Source organism: Macaca thibetana, chromosome 4, assembly GCF_024542745.1.
Source record: "Macaca thibetana thibetana isolate TM-01 chromosome 4, ASM2454274v1, whole genome shotgun sequence".
Taxonomy (NCBI): domain Eukaryota; kingdom Metazoa; phylum Chordata; class Mammalia; order Primates; family Cercopithecidae; genus Macaca; species Macaca thibetana.
Window position 1 is genome coordinate 129,426,882 of NC_065581.1, and position 22,242 is coordinate 129,449,123.

The window sequence follows — 22,242 nt, forward strand, 5'->3', positions numbered from 1 at the left end:
CAGCAGCAGACTTGAGCTTTTTCCAGCAGGTCTCCTTTGGGATAATAACCATGCCAGTAAAGCCGCCCTTGATTATCTCAGGACATTCTGGCCCAGCCTACCTGGGACTACTTACATCTGCTGAAAGCTGCTATTCATGTAACCTGATTGCCAAAATTCTTTTCCTTTTTCCCTTTTCCTCTGATTGCCAAATTTCTTTTCCTTTTTCCTTTTCCTCTAAAGCTTCACCTCGCAAGCAACCAAATGCAGCTAATCCAGAAAAATGAGATCTGTGTTCTTTCCCAAGTCTGATGGTTTCCGTCTATTACTTCAAAATCTTAATAATCTTTCCAAGTCCTATTTCATATCCTAAATGACTAATAACCAGGTTACCTAACTCATATACTAAAATATTTCCTTCTTGATCTTTAGTGGTTGGGTTAGAAATGGGTTGACTTTGTCGTGTCTCTACACTATGGTTGCTTGATAAAAATTTAGACCTACTTCTTGATTAAGTAGACCACGGCTCTCCTCTTGATTTCTATATATGCAGTAAGAGATCAGTGTCTGCCACTCAACGGGCATTCAGTGAAGATTTTTTGAATGAATGAACAAAGTATATTAGATAAGCTTTGGTACAACAGCCCATTCCAGCTACAATGATCTGAAACAATCATGCACTGATATATGCCAGAACTCTACAAAATCTATTTTTTCCCCTTGGAGGAAATAGAAGTGTCAATTGCCTTAAATCATTTTTAATGTCATAAAATAGATAGGGACAAGAAATTTTTGCATATTCTGGCGGAGCTGTGAAAATGCAATTTTTAGCCTTTTGCTACCAGATTGGCTCTTGCTGAAAACATTCTCACAGTCTCCAGTCTTCACGTGCTTCTTCATGCTGTCAGGCACAGAAGAACTTTTTTATGAAAACACAACATTTCCCGAGGAGTATTCCCAGAAAGTCTAAAAAACTTTAAAGGGACACCCTAAATCCTAATGTTCTGATGGTTTCACAACTCTTACACAGCTTCCAAGTTCCCCTGTCCCTAATTTGTTCTGGTAGGTTTTTGTTTGTTTTCATTCAGACGGTTTTCTCAGCTAGACTCTGTAGCTCGTGTCAGCAAAGAGAGAGTCAAAAATATCCTTAGTGTGTGCCAACCAAGTGGTAACCACACTCAAGTAAAATACAGCAGTTCTACTGGCTTGTAATTCCATAGGATCAAAGCAGACTACTTGTAGGCTAACAGAAGAATTTATAAGATAATTCTATTCTAGGTAGGAAAAGTATGAGTTCAGTTATCTTAAGTCTTGCACATATTAGCAAAGAGAGAACAAGAACGAAACAGGACTTGGTGGGTTTTGCTTCTGGCTGCTCCTGGACATTTCTGTGAGACATGTCTTATGAAAATAGCATTGGCAAAAGCATACCCACAAATATGTTTTGAGAAATAAGCTATAGAGCATGTACACACTATGACACATAATCACTATGTGGGAAAGCCAAATTCCACTGAGAATGTTTTGCATTTACAATGTGAGGGATCGGCCTGTGCTTCTCTCTGCTGCCTCCCAACTGCATCCACCCCCACTGCCTTCCCACTGTGTAACCCTTCACTTTGGCAATGTTCGATTGCATCCACCCATCAGTCAGATCAGTAAAAAATTAGCCATATGAGTCATTCATTTACTAACTCAACAACTACCGATTGAACCTTTACTACGTGAGGATACTGCCTTGTATCATGTCCACTGAGAACAAGACCCTCCATGATGGCGCCCTGAGGCCACGTGCACCTACGTGGAAATAAACCCAGTAGAGCACAGAGCAATGCAGGATCAGATGCCCAGCATGGGGTGGGACACTCCTTCTCAAAAGCAAGTTGGGGAAACAAAGAATGTGGGCCATGATTAAAAGTACAATGTAAGATTTCCTAGGCCTTATCATTTCACTCTGTTTATGCCACTGTTACTTCCTTTTTATTTCTCCTCGGTAATGAACATTTTAAAAAATATTTAAAGATAAGTCAAAAGAGAGCTGTTGACTGGCCCTCTGTGCAGCAAGGCAGGGAAACCGGATTAACTGTGTTCTGTTTTGCGGCCAGATGTGAAAACAAGCTACCAAGAAAGAGCCCAGATGGAGAAAGCTCTAAGAAGAGCCTGTAACATTGGGGGTAAGAGGTGATGGGGAACTGGCCTGGACCTCTGTCTCTGTAGGTACGTCGGCAGAAAGGTCTGTTCACTTATTTGACATGTAGGCCTTCCTTCTGAATATTCAAAATGATCCTTTATAACGAATTTTTCCTTTCTTAGCAAGATGTCTTAAAGAATGGGTATTTGCCTTGGCAATGGTGGGCGCCCCTTCCCCAGCCTCGCTGCCGCCTTGCAGCTAGATCTCAGACTGCTGTACTAGCAACGAGGGAGGCTCCGTGGGCGTGGGACCCTCTGGGCCAGGTGTGAGATATAATCTCCTGGTAAGACCCTTGGTAAAGCACAGTATTAGGGTGGGAGTTACCCAATTTTCCAGGTGTTGTGTGTCTCAATTTCCTTTGGCTAGGAAAAGGAATTCCCTTCCCCCTTGCCCTTCCCAGGTGAGGTGATGCCTCTTCCTGCTTCAGCTCTCCCTGGTCGGTCTGCACCCGCGGACCAGCACCAACTGTCCAACACAACCCAGTGAGATGAACCTGGTACCTCAGTTGAAAATGCAGAAATCACCCATCTTCTGTGTCACTCAGGCTGGGAGCTGGAGGCTGGAGCTGTTCCTATTCGGCCATCTTCCCAAATTCAAAAACCCTCCAAAAAAATCAATGAATCCAGGAGCTGGTTTTTTGAAAAGATCAACAAAATTGATAGACCACTAGCAAGACTAATAAAGAAGAAAAGAGAGAAGAATCAAATACACGCAATAAAAAATGATAAAGGGGATATCACCACCGACCCCACAGAAATGCAAACTACCATCAGAGAATACTATAAACACCTCTATGAAAATAAACTAGAAAACCTAGAAGAAATGGATAATTTCCTGGACACTTACACTCTCCCAAGACTAAACCAGGAAGAAGTTGAATTCCTGAATAGACCAATAGCAGGCTCTGAAATTGAGGCAATAATTAATAGCCTACCAACCAAAAAAAGTCCAGGACCAGACAGATTCACAGCCGAATTCTACCAGAGGTACAAGGAGGAGCTGGTACCATTCCTTCTGAAACTATTCCAATCAATAGAAAGAGAGGGAATCCTCCCTAACTCATTTTACGAGGCCAACATCAGCCTGATACCAAAGCCTGGCAGAGACACAACAAAAAAAGAGAATTTTAGACCAATATCCCTGATGAACATCGATGCAAAAATCCTCAATAAAATACTGGCAAACTGGATCCAGCAGCACATCAAAAAGCCTTACCCACCATGATCAAGTGGGCTTCATCCCTGGGATGCAAGGCTGGTTCAACATATGCAAATCAATAAACGTAATCCAGCATATAAACAGAACCAAAGACAAAAACCACGGGATTATCTCAATAGATGCAGAAAAGGCCTTTGACAAAATTCAGCAGCCCTTCAAGCAAAAAACTCTCAATAAATTCGGTACTGATGGAACGTATCTCAAAATCATAAGAGCTATTTATGACAAACCCACAGCCAATATCATACTGAATGGGCAAAAACTGGAAGCATTCCCTTTGAAAACTGGCACAAGACAGGGATGCCTTCTCTCACCACTCCTAGTCAACATAGTGTTGGAAGTTCTGGCTAGGGCAATCAGGCAAAAGAAAGAAATCAAGGGTATTCAGTTAGGAAAAGAAGAAGTCAAATTGTCCCTGTTTACAGATGACATGATTGTATATTTAGAAAACCCCATTGTCTCAGCCCAAAATCTCCTTAAGCTGATAAGCAACTTCAGCAAAGTCTCAGGATACAAAATCAATGTGCAAAAATCACAAGCATTCTTATACACCAGTAGCAGACAAACAGAGAGCCAAATCATGAATGAACTCCCATTCACAATAGCTTCAAAGAGAATAAAATGCCTAGGAATCCAACTTACAAGGGATGTAAAGGACCTCTTCAAGGAGAACTACAAACCACTGCTCAGCGAAATAAAAGAGGACACAAACAAATGGAAGAACACACCATGTTCAGGGATAGGAAGAATCAACATTGTGAAAATGGCCATACTGCCCAAGGTAATTTATAGATTCAATGCCATCCCCATTAAGCTACCAATGACTTTCTTCACAGAATTGGAAATAACTGCTTTAAAGTTCATATGGAACCACAAAAGAGCCCGCATTGCCAAGACAATCCTAAGGCAAAAGAATAAAGCTGGAGGCATCATGCTACCTGACTTCAACTATACTACAAGGCTACAGTAACCAAAACAGCATGATACTGGTACAAAAACAGAGATATAGACCAATGGAACAGAACAGAGCCCTCAGAAATAATACCACACCTCTACAGCCATCTGATCTTTGACAAACCTGACAAAAACAAGAAATTGGGAGAGGATTCCCTATTTAATATATGGTGCTGGGAAAATTGGCTAGCCATAAGTAGAAAGCTGAAACTGGATCCTTTCCTTACTCCTTATACGAAAATTAATTCAAGATGGATTAGAGACTTAAATGTTAGACCTAAAACCATAAAAACCCTAGAAGAAAACCTAGGTAATACCATTCAGGACATAGGCATGGGCAAGGACTTCATGTCTAAAACACCAAAAGCAATGGCAACAAAAGCCAAAATTGACAAATGGGATTTCATTAAACTAAAGAGCTTCTGCACAGCAAAAGAAACTACCATCAGAGTGAACAGGCAACCTACAGAATGGGAGAAAATTTTTGCAATCTACTCATTTGACAAAGGGCTAATATCCAGAACCTATAAAGAACTCAATCAAATTTACAAGAAAAAAACAAACAACCCCATCGAAAAGTGGGCAAAGGATATGAACAGACACTTCTCAAAAGAAGACATTCATACAGCCAACAGACACATGAAAAAATGCTCATCATCATTCGCCATCAGAGAAATGCAAATCAAAACCACAATGAGATACCATCTCACACCAGTTAGAATGGCGATCATTAAAAAATCAGGAAACAACAGGTGCTGGAGAGGATGTGGAGAAATAGGAACACTTTTGCACTGTTGGTGGGACTGTAAACTAGTTCCACCATTATGGAAAACAGTGTGGCAATTCCTCAAGGATGTAGAACTAGAAATACCATTTGACCCAGCCATCCCATTACTGCGGATATACCCAAAGGATTATAAGTCATGCTGCTATAAAGACACATGCACACGTATGTTTATTGTGGCACTATTCAGAATAGCAAAGACTTGGAATCAACCCAGAAGTCCATCAGTGACAGACTGGATTAAGAAAATGTGGCACATATACACCATGGAATACTATGCAGCCATAAAAAAGGATGAGTTCATGTCCTTTGTAGGCACATGGATGCAGCTGGAAACCATCATTCCCGGCAAACTATCGCAAGAACAGAAAACCAAATACTGCATGTTCTCACTCATGGGTGGGAATTGAACAATGAGATCACTTGGACACAGGAAGGGGAACATCACACACCAGGTCCTATTGTGGGAAGTGGGGAGGGATAGCATTAGGAGATATACCTAATGTAAATGACAAGTTAATGGGTGCAGCACACCAACATGGCACATGTATACATATGTAACAAACCTGCACATTGTGCACATGTACCCTAGAACTTAAAGTATAGTAATAATAATAAAAAGAATGGGTATTTGACTTTTGAATCAATTCTGCAAAAATGGAATACTTAAGAGGAAATTTCTCTATCATATCGAAGTTGATCAGCATGCCTTCTCTGCGACTAGTACTGTGTTAGAAACAGGACAGAGAACTCAGGATGCTGGCTCTGCCTGCAAGAAGCTTACCTTCAAGATGGGAAGGCGGGTGGGCAACCAGCACATACATGTGATGTGACTCAGATGTCTTCATTTTTCTGCCCTGAATCATTCTCAAATTCAAATTTTGAAGACAAATTACTTTGTGATGTGAGAGCAAAAAGAAGGAATGATTTCTTTAAATGATACATATATTGATAGTTTGTTATATTTTGAAATTTCTTGAATTATCATTTTTCTGAGAAAATTACAATCCATTTCTCAAATGTTCTTGGTGTGGGGCATGATGGAGGAGGGTCATTCATTTTGGAAATGTTGTTTGCTAAAGTGTTAAGAAATGGAGGTTGAGAAAGTTCATGCTGGCTTCTTAGCTCCTGACTACATCTTTTAAAGAGAGAAATGAGCCTGCATACATTAATTTTCAACAGAAAAGGACAGTTTGGCACAGAAGGAAGAATAGGACAACCCAGGTGTCCTGGAAAAAGTAGGACCAAGAAAAATGGAACAGGATAAGGTAATATGAACAGACTTCCTATGAATACAAATTGAGATTTCAGTCACTCGTGGGACTTGGTACCAGGCCTCTTGTGTTTTTGTTATTGTTTGTTTTGTTTTGTTTTTTCTTATGCAAAATTCTTATACATTTGGGGAAGCTGGGTGAAGAGAACATAGGTACCCTTTTGATAATTTTTGCAACATTTTAGTAAACCTAAAACTATCCCAAAATAAAACTAAAAAATACAGACAAGTAATAAGTTCACACAGAAACTAATGGAGCCAAGATCCGAATCTAAATCTGTTTAACTCTCAAACTGTTTATCTTAGCCATTATATTATTCAATCACTCTTTTTATACTATTAAATGGTTCTATTCCTACGTGTTCTTCACTAACAATGTTTTCTACCTGGAGCCCTACTTCCCAGGGACCAAGCCTGTAACCATGAACTCCAATTATTTTTATGGCTAAGTTGCCTATTTGGGATCTCCTGCCATCATTTATGACTGATGCTAATTGACGAACCTCTTCAGAGTAATTTCCTTTCATCTTTGACATAGTATTAGTATCGTATTACATAACAAATTTCCCATACATCTAGTAGCCTAAAAATATAAACACTTTATTATCTCTGTGGGTCAGGAATTCAGGATTGGCTTGGCTCATGGTCTCTCATAAGATTGTATTCAAGATGTTGACCAGTCATCTCAAGGTTTAACTGGGACTGGGAGATCCATTTCAAGATGACTCACTTATGGCAAGCTGGTGTTGGCTATTGCAGGTGACCTTGGTTTCTCTCCACATGGGCCTCTCTCCGGGTTCCTTGCATGTCTGCATGACCTGGAGGTTGACTTCTCCAAGAACAAGTGATCCATGAAAAAGAAGACCAGGTGAAACTATCTAAGACCTAGTCTCAAAAGTCATGTAACATCACTCTCTCATATTTTATTTTTTAGAAACAAGTCACTAAGTCAAGTCCATGTTTTCTTTAAATGAAGAAAGGAGAAGGAATTAGATCTGACCTAATGAAAAGAGAATCAATGTCAAAGAATTTGAAACATATTTTTTAAAACCACCATACCTGTGTTGTGGTCAATGGTACATATCCTAACTATACATCAGGCGATGGATAGGTCTGGCTACAGTTTAATATTTCTAATTACTGCTCCTGGAAATAATCTGTCCTAAGATTTATTTCCTTATTCATACCTAGGACTTTGTTACATCTTCTGAATAGAAGATTAAATGATGGAAAACCCAAGCAATACTTGCTTAGGACAAGTGGGCATTTGTTGGGTCATGCAACCTGAAGAACTGGAGAACAGTTAAATCCCAGGATGGGTAGTAATTCAGAGAAATAAGTGGGACCAGGAGCCTGAACACTGACAAGACTATTCCTTTGTGTCCTGTCTGTGCTCTTCTTGGTATGTCAATTGCAGTCTTTCTCACTTCAGAGCAGTTTTCTATACATGATAGAAACTATAGCTGCTGGCACCTTCCAAAATTTACATTCCACAGTCTGACATAAGAGAGAGTCCAAAGGATGGTCAGCCTCCTGTAACATGGTAGCTAGCTCCTGGAGTTTCCAAAAGTTGGCCTTCAGAAGAAAAGGGTGCCCTGGAGGAATGAGGAGAGTGATGGAAACAACAACAACAACAACAAGAGTCCCATAAAGCATTTCTAGAAAAAGTACCAAGAGTGGTAAGTATAAATACTGAAGGTAGAAACAGCATTTTATTTTCATGCATTTCTCCGTGTTCCATTTAAAATTAAAATAGTGATAAAAACAGCCTTTATGTGGAAATTGCACACTTTTTTTGGTGACTTTCATTTGTGTGGGTACCCACAGTCATAACTGGCATTAATGTTGATATATTTTAATTAGAGCATGGCCAGTAGATATGTTCTAAGTTTTTATTTGAATTCTAGAAGGAGCATTTAAGAACTGACTCTAGTCTTTTCTTGGTTACAAAATAGAATTTCCCCCCCTTAGGTCTTTCAGTAACACAGAAGACACATTGGCAATATTTTCATCTATGACAGGTGGACACATTTCCCAGAAGGGCAATGGACAAATTGGTAGGACCCAATTCCAAGAAGTAAAAACCATCGAACTTTTGCAAAACAACAGTTCTGCTAATGGTTGTGCATGGTGTGTGTGAGTGTGTGTGTGTGAGAGAGACAGAGAGAGAGGCAGAGACAGACAGAGAATACTTAGAGAAGCAATACTAGAAAGTCGTATATACACCAATATGCCTATTTCTTTTTGAATTTTAAACAGTCTAATATGACCAAACAGTTTGACCAAAAAAGTCTAAGATTGCTATTTGTATAAATAAGTCTTTAAAGAGACACATACTTGCACATATTATGTACTTTACATTTTCTTTATAAAATATATTTCATAAAATGCACATATACAATGTACTTTCTTTATAAAAGTATATTTACTTTAGACATTTGACTTTGGCAGGCATTTTCTTCAGTTCTCGTCATGGCCTGGTTCATAAAACTTGCCTCTCTAAGATAGTTACTGGTCACCCTTGAAAAGGGTAGTAGCTGTTTTTTAAAACTCCTCCTTTTGTCAGCTCATCACAGCAAACAACTTTTTCTCACTCCCAACTCTCAAAACAAGCTTCACACATTCCCTCCTTTGTCCTGACCTCACCATAGGTTCTCCAATGATTGCATTCACATTCAAATGCTACTCTCAGTGCATTCTATTTTGCACTGACATCTCAGCTTCTATTTCTGGTCAACGCTTCTGGTAAAGCAATAGTTCTCCCTTACACATGTCTTCTCAGCAGAATCGGCTACTCTGACAGCCCACATACCCTGCTGCCTGCTTCCTGACTCCCTCCTTGGAGTGACTGGTGTGTACAAGACAGACAGAGCTTCATTCAGCACATCCCATTCCATTCTGTGGTCCAGCGCTTGCCAGCTCCCATGGGACCTTAGAGTGGCTGATTGCTCTTCCCTCCTTCCTACAAATTTACATTCCTGCCTTCCTCCGCTTCAGCTGGAATCTTAAATAGTAAAGCCATTCATTGATCTGTAAGCTTGGAAATAATAGATTAGAAGGGAAGAAACATTAACACGAAGCAGAAGTATCCTGAATGCACCATCCTCCTCAGAAAGGTCACTTTTAGCCACGGGACCATACTATGTCAATGTTGTAGTCCCTGGTATCCGAGGAGTAAGCCCACTTTAAGAATGGAGTAAGAACCATAGTTCTAGCTGTCCAATTTCCTTTTTCTTACCCTAAGCAGAATTGTCTCTTAGAGCCTTTAAGATGTTACAAGGTCCATCTTTTCTAGCCCTTTGCCTTTATTAGCACAAAGAGCCCAAAGCAAATCTGTAGCCGTGGTGCCATAAAGACAGTGCACTGACAACGCTGGCCCATCAGTAAGAAGAGAAGACTCCCATCCTGAGGACATGGGCCTTTAATTTCACTTAAAAAAAAAAAAATCGGCCAGGGGCAGTGGCTCACGCCTGTAATCCCAGCACTTTGGGAGGCCAAGGTGGGCAGATCACGAGGTCAGGAGATCGAGACCATACTGGCTAAAACGGTGAAACCCCATCTCTACTAAAAGTACAAAAAATTAGACAGGTGTGGTGGCGGGTGCCTGTAGTCCCAGCTACTTGGGAGGCTGAGGCAGGAGAATGGCATCAACCTGGGAGGTGGAGCTTGCATGAGCCGAGATCGCGCCACTGCACTCCAGCCTGGGCGACAGAGCAAGACATCGTCTCCAAAAAAAAAAAAAAAAATCTACCCAGAGTGGAATCAGGTCTCCCAAACAGCAGCACTCCCAACCACATTGTCTCTTGGGTACATTTTCAAGGGTAAGACAGACAAGGCCAGGCCCAACACCTTAGTTCATATTCAGTGGTGTCAAGGGATTCAGCTGCAGGTTTCTCCACTGGTTGCCTGGGGTTGGGGGTTGTAATCAATTGCTTCACAAAACTGGCCTTGAAGTGCTTAATGGAAGGAGATAGAGGCAGACTTTGCTGGTCACTTCCTGGAATTGTTGGTCAAACTCGAGGGTGTATTTGAAGACCCTGAATAGTATGATGTTGCTGACTACTGGATTCTGAGCCCTTTCCGAGGACTGGCTCAGTAACAGAGCCATAAGTTCTGGTTAAAAATTTTACATAAATAAAATTTCTCATTCATTCATATATATATTTATTTATTTATTTTGAGATGGAGTCTTGTTCTGTCGCCAGGCTGGAGTGCAGTGGCACGATCTAGGCTCACTGCAACCTCCGCCTCCCAGGTTTAAGCGATTCCCCTGCATCAGCCTCCCGAGTAGCTGGGACTACAGGCGCCCACCACCATGCTGGCTAATTTTTGTATTTTAGTAGAAACTGGGTTTCACCATATTGGTCATGATGGTCTCAATCTCCTGACCTCATAATCCACCCGCCTCAGCCTCCCAAAGTGCTGGAATTACACGTGTGAGCCACCATGCCCAGCCCTATTCACTTATTTTTAAAAAATGCATTGAATCAGTACCAAATGCTCTGCACTGTGCCCCAGGATGGCTTAATCATTGCACTCAGACTAGCCCTCCTGGATACAAGTAGCTCTTTTCACTCCCCGAATTCTTCTGTCAGTTCTTTCAGATCAAGGGCTCATTGTGTTCTTCTGATTGCTTCTGCCTAGCAGTCTGCTCAGAGTCTGGGGTCTTCTCCTTGGCAGCGCACCTTGGTGGCAACAAAATATAATCACTAAAGACAATGTGGGCCAAAACTAAGACTAACATGACAAAGAGAACTCCTCTTCAAAAAATATTTTTGGTCTGGCCAGACACCAAAGAGATTTACTGACCAGTCAAATGATAAACTTGTTCCTTCTGCTCTAACTACCCAACAAGCCTAAGGTACAGTTCTACACCTTTGGAAAATCTAGAAACTTTGTTGACCTGTGATTGACAATATGGAAATATAAGTCTGTGTCCTTGCAAAAGCTAGTTCTGGGTGATGAATGCCTTTCTGTGGACCTACCAAATAGAAGACTTCAAAAAATGTTAAGACTTTTTTCACACTGTGTTGCTTCAGTAAGGTCACTCAAAGTCCTCTTCATCCATTTAACCTTCAGGTTTTAATACCCCATGCTAATATGCAACCATTTCTCTTTCTAAAGCCACCAAATACTCATCAGTGAGATAGTTTCAATGAAAACATATTCATAGTTATTATCAACATATCCATTTATGGAACTGTCCAAGACATTTAGATAAAATGAATCAAAGAAAAAAATATGTTTTCATGATTTCAAGGAGGCTAGAATGCTAGACTGAAAACACCCACAAGGACACAGAGTGTTTGGTCCTCTCTCTTAAGGGGCCCTCAGGGTTTGGCTTAAGAGGCTAGAACAGGGGATTGTTCTAAAGCTGTGAAAACTGGGAATCTCTAGAGTGTGTTGAGTCTGAACCACAGTCCCCTGAGAGCTCCAGAAGATGGGACCAAGATTGCTGAAACTAACTGATACATTCATGGTGCAGAATGGATGCAGAAACTGGGGGCCATAACAAAAGAGCAGGAGTCAAACAAAAGGAGAATGAATGGCCATTTAATCAGAGTAAAGCAAAGAGGGCTCTCTGCCATAAATGATGCTAAAGTATACAGGGTTTGTTTTCACATGTACAGGTTGCATTAATTTACTGATCAAGGCATCCATTTGTGTTCCAGGCTCTTGTCTTGGTACTGAAGTTATAATATGAAACACTTTAAACTCACAGACTGCCCAGGAGGCAGTGACAAATGTCATTGGTGGTGTGGGGAGGCAGAATGCTGTGAGAGCCTGTGGGAGCTTTCCCAAACCTAGATTTTGCTGGATGAGGAAAGTTTCTCAAAAGAGAAGTTACCTGTGCTGAGACCAGAAAAGCTAGCCAAGTATGCAGATGGACCAGACTGAATAAAAGTCATAGGATGGGTGAACATTAATTGCCCAGAATTGAAGGAAGGATTTGTTTTGATCTTTTTCCACTAAATGTCAGAGTTACTAAACACTCAACTTTAAAAATTGTGGTCTTTTTAAGTAATATGATTACACACTAAAGTAGGACAGAGACTTCTGAACTGGTCTTGCCAGAATAGGAAGAACTAGGTTGATGAAAATTCTATTAGTTTATTTTAAGGATCTGTGTCTCACTCTGCTGCCCAGACTGGAGTGCAGTGGCACAATCCTGGCTTATTGCTGCCTCGAACTTCTGGGCTCAAGCAATCCTCACATCTCAGCTTCTTGAATAGCTGAGATTACAGAAGCTTGCTGCCACACCTGGCTAATTATTTTATTTTTTACTTTTTAACAGGCAGGGTCTTGCTATGTTGCCCGGGCTGGTCTTGAACTCCTGACCTCAAGTGATCCTCCTGCCTCAGCCTCCCAAGTTGGTAGGATTGCAAGCATGAGCCACCACACCTGGCTAATTTTGTTAATTAGTTTGAGTTGATACTCAATAACATGACATACACTTTAATATGTAGTAAACTCCAAATCCTTTACGTATCTACCGGCATGTTGACAAATCAGTTAAATAGGTGTTGGGCTTTCACAGTTTGTCTGTGATATGCTCTGTTACCCAAGATGTTACTTGAGTATAGTTTTGAAGAATATTTATAATGGTAACTAAAATGTATAGATTATAGATCACATGTGCGAGACACTGTTGTGTTTCCCATATATAAATAACACAGAGAATGAGCATAATAACAAGAACATATTTGGCCGGGCACAGTGGCTCACGCCTGTAATCCCAGCACTTTGGGAGGCTGAGGCGGGTGGACCACGAGGTCAGGAGACCGAGACCATCCTGGCTAACATGGTGAAACCCCGTCTCTACTAAAAAAAAATACAAAAAATTAGCTGGGCATGGTGGCAGGTGCCTGTAGTCCCAGCTTCTCGGGAGGCTGAGGCAGGAGAATGGCGTGAACCTGGGAGGCGGAGCTTGCAGTGAGCTGAGATTGTGCCACTGCACTCTGGCCTGGGCGGCAGAGCAAGACTCCGTCTCAAAAAAAAAAAAAAAAAAAAAAAAAAAAAAAGAATATATTTAACTACTGTATTCTAAGGACATGGGAGTAGGAAAAAGAACTACAGCCTGAAGACATACAAAAGCCTCATGAGAAAGAAGCATAGGATAGAATCTAGAGCACTTGTAGGACCTGGAACTTTTGGAAACAGAGTAACTTTTGGAAGTAGGAGAAGCTCAACAAGTAGGAAGTTGTTTTGGTTTGTTTTTTTATTTCAGGTACGTTTCACTTCATCTCAACACAACTTTGACATTGATGATGCTAAAGGATGGTGTAATATTAGCCACAGAATGCCGAGGCCTCCTCTGAGACTGTGCTAAATGACTAAGGACAGTTTCCAGGATTTATGGCTGTGGAATAAGCCTGAATCTTTCCATTAGATGATTCCTGATATTGGTCATGTCTAAGGGTGGATGTAGATTTGGTGGATAGGACCCAGCAATACAGGTTTACATTGACTCACAAATCCTCTTGAAAATGGAGGAGTTGATAGATTAAAAAAAAGGAGAAAGTGTAGGGGGAAAAAAACATAATTGGAAGGATAATTGTGTTTCAGGGGATGCTGGTGGGTCTATTTTCCTCAATGGTTTTATAACTTCTGCATGCATAAGAAGCACCAAGGGAGGGGAGGATACTTATTCAAGATGTATTTTTCTAGCTTCCACTTCCAGAAAATCTGATTCCGTTGACAGTGGGTAGCGAGTGGGAACTAGCAATCTTTTGAACATCCACATTATGGGATTCAGAGAGTTTAACAAAGACCACACTTTGAGAAATACTTTAAAAGTCTTAGGGAAAAAAATAGAAAGAGAAAATAGTCAACACAAAACCTAACAAGGATAGGAGAAACCCAGAATCCAATCAATAAGAGCCCAATAAGAACCATATTACAAAATCACACAATCAATGATGTACTACAATGAGCAATTATGACTTCTTATTGAGTTATTGTTTATTCTCTGCCCATTTCCATTAAAATGGCTAGGGAGGAAAAGGTAATATAAATGCTTGATGGAATAAAACATACTATCTATTTTGAGAGAAGTTATCTGGGTAAGGGGAAAGAGTGGTGGAAAATACATCGCCTGTTGCCAGTATGAATGGCAAAGACCTTACTGGACTCCAGGCCCGCTTTAATTGCTTACTTATCAAGCTACATTACTGAACAATTTCATAGCTTCCAGGAGTCTGGATTTCATCTCAGGTGTGTGAGTCTGACTGGATCAAGCCTGATAGAGTAAGAAACACACAAGGAAAGCATCACCATTGGTAAAACTTCATAGTTGAGGAGAAGGAAGATAATAAAGAATTAACTTTGAGGAACACAAATGAGAGAACTTCTGTTTTCACTTTTTTTATTACTAGAAATATTAAATCCAAGAATAGCTTCTTAGTGCAAATAAAGTAAGATAAATTATTAGCAGTATTTAAAACATCAAGTATGATAAAGATAATGAACCTAATCATTTAATCACTTAACTTTTTAGAGCCTTTCAATACCTATAGCCTTTCAAGCACTGAATCAAACATGTCGAGTTAATTGCCCTGAGGAGCACATAAAAGGAATTTAAATGACTTAGTAAAATGAACAAAAGATAAAGCATGACTTGCTCAATAAATCTTAATCTAACACACTATATCATTCTTTAACCTTAAAATTGTTTTTTAAATTAAAATCCCAACTATGTATCCTGTTATATGTTCTGTGAAGAAAGCTGCACATATATAATTTTTTTTCAGTAGTGTCCTCTTGGATTAATTCACCAAAACATATCATCTAGTTGAACAAAGTTCCTTAGGAAGTGTAACCAAGCGTACTTGGTTGAAATGAAGAGGAAATGTATGAAACTATCTTAGAATGAAAAAAAAAAATAGACATCAGAAAACTGTTGCCTTTTTAAAGCATCACTTCTCTCTGTGATCCAAAATTCCTTTTTTGCTTTCTGCTCCACAATCCCATGGGCCACCGAGCAGCCGGCAGGAGCCATAATCACAGGCAACACAAGCCAGACACAGGGTCAGGACAATTGTGAGGCCGGCACCAGCCAATGGAGAGGCTGAGCCCTCTCCTGGGAGAGCTGCCCTCCACAGTGAAGATGAGCAGAGATTTGGTGTGAAGGCCAGATCCTTGTGAGAGAGAAGTGGATGTCAGGGAAAAAGCTCAAAGGGACATGGAAATAGAAACCATTGCTGCCATTGCTTTTTATTTAAATAGTAAATACTCAAAAAGTGAAAACAAAACAAACAAAAAAACAAAGTATCCCCCAAACAAAAAGACAAACCACCACTAACAGAAAACACATGGAAAGTCCAGGATGACCTGGATCTTAGGTCAAACTATTCTTTTAAAATGGTTTTATGTAAATAAAGTAATAATGAAAATGTTTAGCTGGATGGTACTAGGCACACATGGTTTATGATAGAACAGACAGAGTAGAGTTGTGTAGGAGTTAAATACAACAAAACTTGCCCACCACTGAGTTGAAATAACCAAGTAGAAGGGTTGGGCATGGTTTGGGGGTACAGAGAATAGTACTCCAGGGTCCACTTACCCCCAAACCTAGTTGCAAAACCTACTATTAGTGGCAAGTGACAGGGGCAGGGATGGGCAGGAGAAATGTGAGGACTTTTCCCTCAACAGCATATTGGCTACTAATGTTATGTAATTTCCTTTTACTGACCACAGAATTGCTGGTCATTAGAGCTTTTAGGCCCTACGCATTGTTGTTATCATGTGTTACCATACACAATAGAATTTACCACAAATGCGGCAATGGAACTTTACAAAGCAAAATCCTAGGCAAATACTGTGATCTGCGGAGCAATAGTTCAACAGGAGGAAGATGTGTGACTTTTTATGGGAATCTGCAGGAAGTGTGGGCTCATAATGATGGTTACGGGTATTTAAAATGTACCTTTGAGTAGAGAAATTCAAAATAAAGAATAATAAATTAAAATACCATGGCATGGCCCTCCAGCCTGGGCGACGGAGCGAGACTCCTTCTCAAAAACAACAACAAAAAATACCATATACAAACATTTTAAATCATTTCACGTAAAAGTACTTAAATACCAATACTTTCGTTTTCTCCTTGCAAGTCTCGGTACATGTGTGAATTATGTGAAAGTTTTATTTCATATTCACTGTATCTCCTTTCTCCCTTCACTCTTTAAATATCCAGGTTATATGAACTGCATCCTCCTCTTCTCAACACACGGATTAAATAAAACTTCCCTTCCAAAAAGGGAGCTGAAAGCTAAACCACACTAGGGTGTGATTGACAACAATCTTGATAGCACGCTTTTCAAAATATTGGCAAGTTAAGTTTCAGAAGGCTTAAATCAACAGATTGATTCAAAAATGCTATGAAGCAAAGAATTTCTGGATAATTTCTCCAGAATCTCTGGATATAGTCCTTGTTGGTATCTGTTCGCTGCCTCAGGTATCACCATGATAGCATAATTTCCCATTTTTCCATATTACAATACCAATATGCTTGGGAGGGAACATTTAGTTTGCCTTATTAACTAATAAAACACCATTTGAATGTATATGATCCTTTCCTCTCTGAAAATTAATCAAAAATGGATCTGTTAGAAAACAACATGGTGACACAAGCTTAAGGGGGAGAGAAGTTCATTTCCTGAGATTCTTATACACCAAACACACGCTCTGTGTGTGCAGTGCAATGTTATTTAATTTTCTTAAGGGGCATGATGTAGGTAGTTCTTTCATTTTATAAATGAGAACATTGAGGTTCAGGGAGGTAAATTTAGTCATTGAAGCTTACAAGTGATTGAGACTCCAACCAAAAGATACATGGATGCAGGGGTCTTGCTATTTTTAGAGAAATCTGAAGGCTGCAAACATAAGTGCCTCACTTGGACTCCGGCAAAGCTGACCCCATCACCTGCTCTGAAGACTGGACAAGGAGCAGATCTCAATTTCGTGGCTCCCAGCAAGTATTTTCTCCACTAGACCACACAGAAGGCTCCGATGCAACACTAAGGACCAGGGTTTGGTTCTTTTGCCCGGAAGCCGAAGCTAATCTCCATGAGTCAAGCCAGATCTTTCATTCTGGTTTGGGACAACCAGGGCTAAGAGTCAACCTGCATGGTGCCTTTTGTGGAAATGGTAGGGGAAAGAAAGCATCTGGAATTTGGTTCCCTCTTCCAACATCTTTTTTAAAGTACCAATTAATCCTTCAAAGCAGTTGTGTTTACACGTGGTGTTGAGACATGGGGGTGTGATGGACTTGTGTGAGGCACAGACTCACATAGACCGTGAGTCCCCCACCAGCCATGAGCTCACAGTCCTGTGTTGGGGGTTCAGAAAACAATATCACAAAGTATGGCACGTTGGCATGCTGAGTGCTTTAAACTGAAGGACATTGGAAGGGTCTCAGAAGCAAAGTGTCTTTCTCTTGCCTTTCTTTTTCCTGCTCCCCAAGGCAGGCCATAGAAACTAGAATTCCTCTTTTCCCAAGGTGGGTCATAGAAACTAGAAATATTGCTCTAAACTTTCTGTGTAGGAGCTGGCCACAAAGAAGCCCATCTGACCTACCTTGCTTGAAAGCAGGTCAGAAGACCCTCATTCCAGAGGGGTCCTGCCCCATACCCAGGAGAAAGAAATACTACACACAGAGACCAAGAAGAATCTGAACAGTCAGGCCTTGCTGGGTGTCCCCCTCAACCTATCACCATTAGATCACACCCTTTGGTCCAATCACATTTCTATATGGCTGCCCATTTTTCTTTGATCCTAAGCAAAAAAATAGACAGTTTTCCCTAGGTCTTTAGGTCTTCATTTCTGAAGCCTCCCATGTCATATAAAACTTTGATTAAAGAAATGTGTTACGCTTTTCTCATGTTAAACTGTTTTTTGTTATAGGAGTGTTGGCCGTGACCTTTATGATGGGATGAAAAGGTATCACGCTTTTTCCACTCCAACACCTGAAAAGAACTGTAGTTGGTGAGACAAGAAAATCTTACAAAAAGCAGGGGGAGGGAGGATTAAGGCTGAAACATTTTAAACAAGCCATGTGCATCAATTAAAATAAGTGAAAATTTAGAAAACGTCCACTTTTCATTTATTGGTGTGACAAATCTAGTCCAAAATGTATTCCCATGAATCAATTTCTTCAACCCATCTATGGGTACCACACAATTTAATCAAGTTCAGTGTTTATGAAGTACAAATGAAAGGTAATCAAGAGATTGTCCTAAACAAGACAGTTCTCATAATTGTCTTAGAAGCCAACACTTTATCCCCGTTAAGGTGACATTGGGGTCCCAGATGACTGTTGCTTAAGGGATGATTTTCTCTTTAACTCTGCATTCTGAGGAGTCCTACATAAATTTCCATTACTTTGAAGAACCTGTACTTCTATTATCCTTTTGACTCAAAGGAAACTGACAGACCAGGATGATACCATTGCCATTTTTTTTCCCAATGGGATGTTATATTGCTCCTATCAATTTAGATAAGCCTACAGGATTTTACATATACTAATGATTACATGTTACATTTGTGTAGCTGTTCTTTCACAATGGTTACCTTTAACATTGGTAATTTTAATGCAATCAATGTATTAATGTTTTAGTAATATTTCCAATGATTTCTGAGTTAAAAATCCTACCCAAAGATAAGCTAAATATTTATCTATAGTTTCTATAGATGAATTTATTATTTTCTGTAATATGTGTGTGTGTGTGGCATTTCACTCTTAAATAGAATTGGAATTTATTTTGTGGTTAAAGTGATGATATAAAGTAATTTTTTAAAACAAGCAATTAACAATTTTTTAAACATTGTTTACTGAAAAATTAACTCACCTTTCACGTTGTGATGCCAATTTTTATCATATCACTGTATATGATAAGATCTGTTTCTGGGTTATGAGGACTAAGCTCTGATTTTTTTATCTTACCCAAATTCCTATCTAAGGGGCCTAGGGAGTCAGGCCCTACAAACCATAAGTTCTCATCAGATGGATTTTATTTGACCCTATATATTGTTGAGAGACAGGACTAGCTGGATTTCCTAGGCCGACTAAGAATCCCTAAGCCTAGCTGGGAAGGTGACCGCATTCACCTTTAAACACGGGGCTTGCAACTTAGCTCACACCCGACTAATCAGAGAGTTCACTAAAATGCTAATTAGGCAAAAACAGGAGGTAAAGAAATAGCCAATCATCTATTGCCTGAGAGCACAGCCGGAGGGATAAGGATTGGGCTATAAACCCAGGCATTCGAGCTGGCAACAGCAACCCCTTTTGGGTCCCCTCCCTTTGTATGGGAGCTCTGTTTTCACGCTATTTCACTCTATTAAATCTTGCAACTGCACTCTTCTGGTCCGTGTTTCTTAGGACTCAAGCTGAGCTTTCGCTTACCATCCACCACTGCTGTTTGCCGCTGTAGCAGACCCGCCGCTGACTCCTATCCCTCCGGATCCAGCAGGGTGTCCACTGTGCTCCTGACCCAGGGAGGCACCCATTGCCGCTCCCGATCAGGCTAAAGCCGTGCCATTGTTCCTGTATGGCTAAGTGCCCGGGTTCGTCCTAATTCAGCGGAACACTAGTCACTGGGTTCCATGGTTCTCTTCCGTGACCCATGGCTTCTAATAGAGCTATAACACTCACCGCATGGCCCAAGATTCCACTCCTTGGAATCTGTGAGGCCAAGAACCCCAGGTCAGAGAACACGAGGTTTGCCACCATCTTGGAAGCCGCCCGCCACCATCTTGGGAGTTCTGTGAGCAAGGACTCCCCAGTAACATTTTGACTTACTTTTCAATCAGCCTTATAAGCATAACATTATAAGACAAGGAAAAAATATTTAACCACGAAATATATTTCCCTGCCATACCTCGAAATTGCCCTGCAAAGTCTCTTGTGGGAAAAATCCACATTCTGTAGAGAATCCCCTTCCCCCTTTGTTTTCCTTCCTTTCTTTCCAGATCCAGAAGATAATCAACTAAGAGCCAGACACCCTTTCAAATCTGGTAAGAAACGATTTACAACCTGTTCTTTCTGAAGTCTGCTATCTGAGAGCTTCCTCTGCACAATAAAGCTTGGTCTCTGCAATCCTTTATTTTTAACATGAACATTCATTTCTATCGATTCCAAGTCTTTAGACAAACGCAACCAATTGTCAACCAGAAAATGTTTAAACTTACCTATAGCCTGAAAGCCCCCTGCTTTGAGTTGTCCCACCTTTCTGAACCAAACCAATGTATTTCTTAAATGTATTTGATTGGTGTCACATGCCTTCCTAGAATATGTAAAACCAAGCTGTACCCAGCCACCTTGGGCGCATGTTCTCGGGACCTCCTGAGGGCTGTGCCATGGGCCATCGTCACTCATATTTGGCTCAGAATAAATCCCTTCAAATATTTTACAGACTTCAACTCATTTTGTCAACAGTTACATATTTTTTCCCACTGATTTTTCTGAATCTTCTTATGTATTAACTAAAAAATGTGAAGTATTATTAAGTATAAAATGCCATGTTAACCTTTATGACTTGTTTCCTGGGTTTTATGTTTTTTTCTCTATAAAAATTTGTATATTACTTGATTTTTCATGCAACACCTAAAAACAAGATGTTCAATACAATACTAAGAATATATAACATTTGTTTAGAGTTTGTATATGCCAGACACCATTCAAAGTGTAAACCAAAAATAAAATTCTGAGCCCCCTAACCTATTAACTGAATGGACCCCCCCTCTCAGTCAAAGGGATTTCGAAGAAACCTAAAAAATTAGTTCTGACCATGATGGGAAGGAGGTTTGAATGTGCCTTGTTATATTCTCCTTCCTTTGGAATTCAGGCACAACCGACTGACATTAACATTAAAACAGAGATCTTAAGACTGAGAAAACAGACTCTTTGTAGCAATAAGATACCAATTTCCAACCTGACTCTAGAATAGCATCACATGACAGATGGCAGTTCCTGAAAGAAATCAAAGTATTTTACCGCAAAATATATTTCTTTGACATATTTTGAAATGGCCCTATCTCTTCTGGGGAGAATTTACCTTCTGTAGAGAATCCCCTTCCCTTTCCAGGTCTTTTCCTGATCCATGAGTGATTTAATTAAGAGTTTGGCACCTTTTAAGATCTGATAAGAGACATTTACCATGATCACTGTCTTTGAAGCCTGCTACCTGGAGGCTTCATCTATATAACAAGAACCTTGTCTTCCATAGCCCCCCCTTATCTTAACCCCAGGCATTTCTTTCTGCTGACTTTAACTCTTTAGATTAGGAGTGTCCAATCATTTGGCTTCCCTGGGTCACACTGGAAGAACTGTCTTGGGCCACACATAAAATACACTAACACCAATGATAGCTGATGAGCTTAAAAAAAAAAAAAATTACAAAAAAAATTTCATAATGTTTTAAGTTTATGAATTTGTATTGGGCCACATTGAAAGCTGTCCTGGGCTGCATGTGGCCTGCAGGCTGCAGGTTGGACAAGCTTGCTTTAGATGATAACTGAACTCTTTCAACCAATTGCCAATCAGGAAATCTATGAATTTACCTATGACCTGGAAGTCACACTCCCCCGTCCCCCTAGATGTCTTCCCTTTCCAGGCCGAACCAATATAAATCTTATATGTATTGTGTCTTTGCCTGTAATTTCTGTCTCCCTAAAGTGTATAAAATCAAGCTGTAACCCAGCCACCTTGGGCACATATTCTCAGGACTTCCTGAGGCTGTGTCGCAGGTCATGGTCCTCATTTTTGGCTCAGAATAAGTATCTTCAAATATTTTATAGAGTTTGACTTTTTTGGTCAATGAAAGTGTCTTATATAGTTACTTTTTT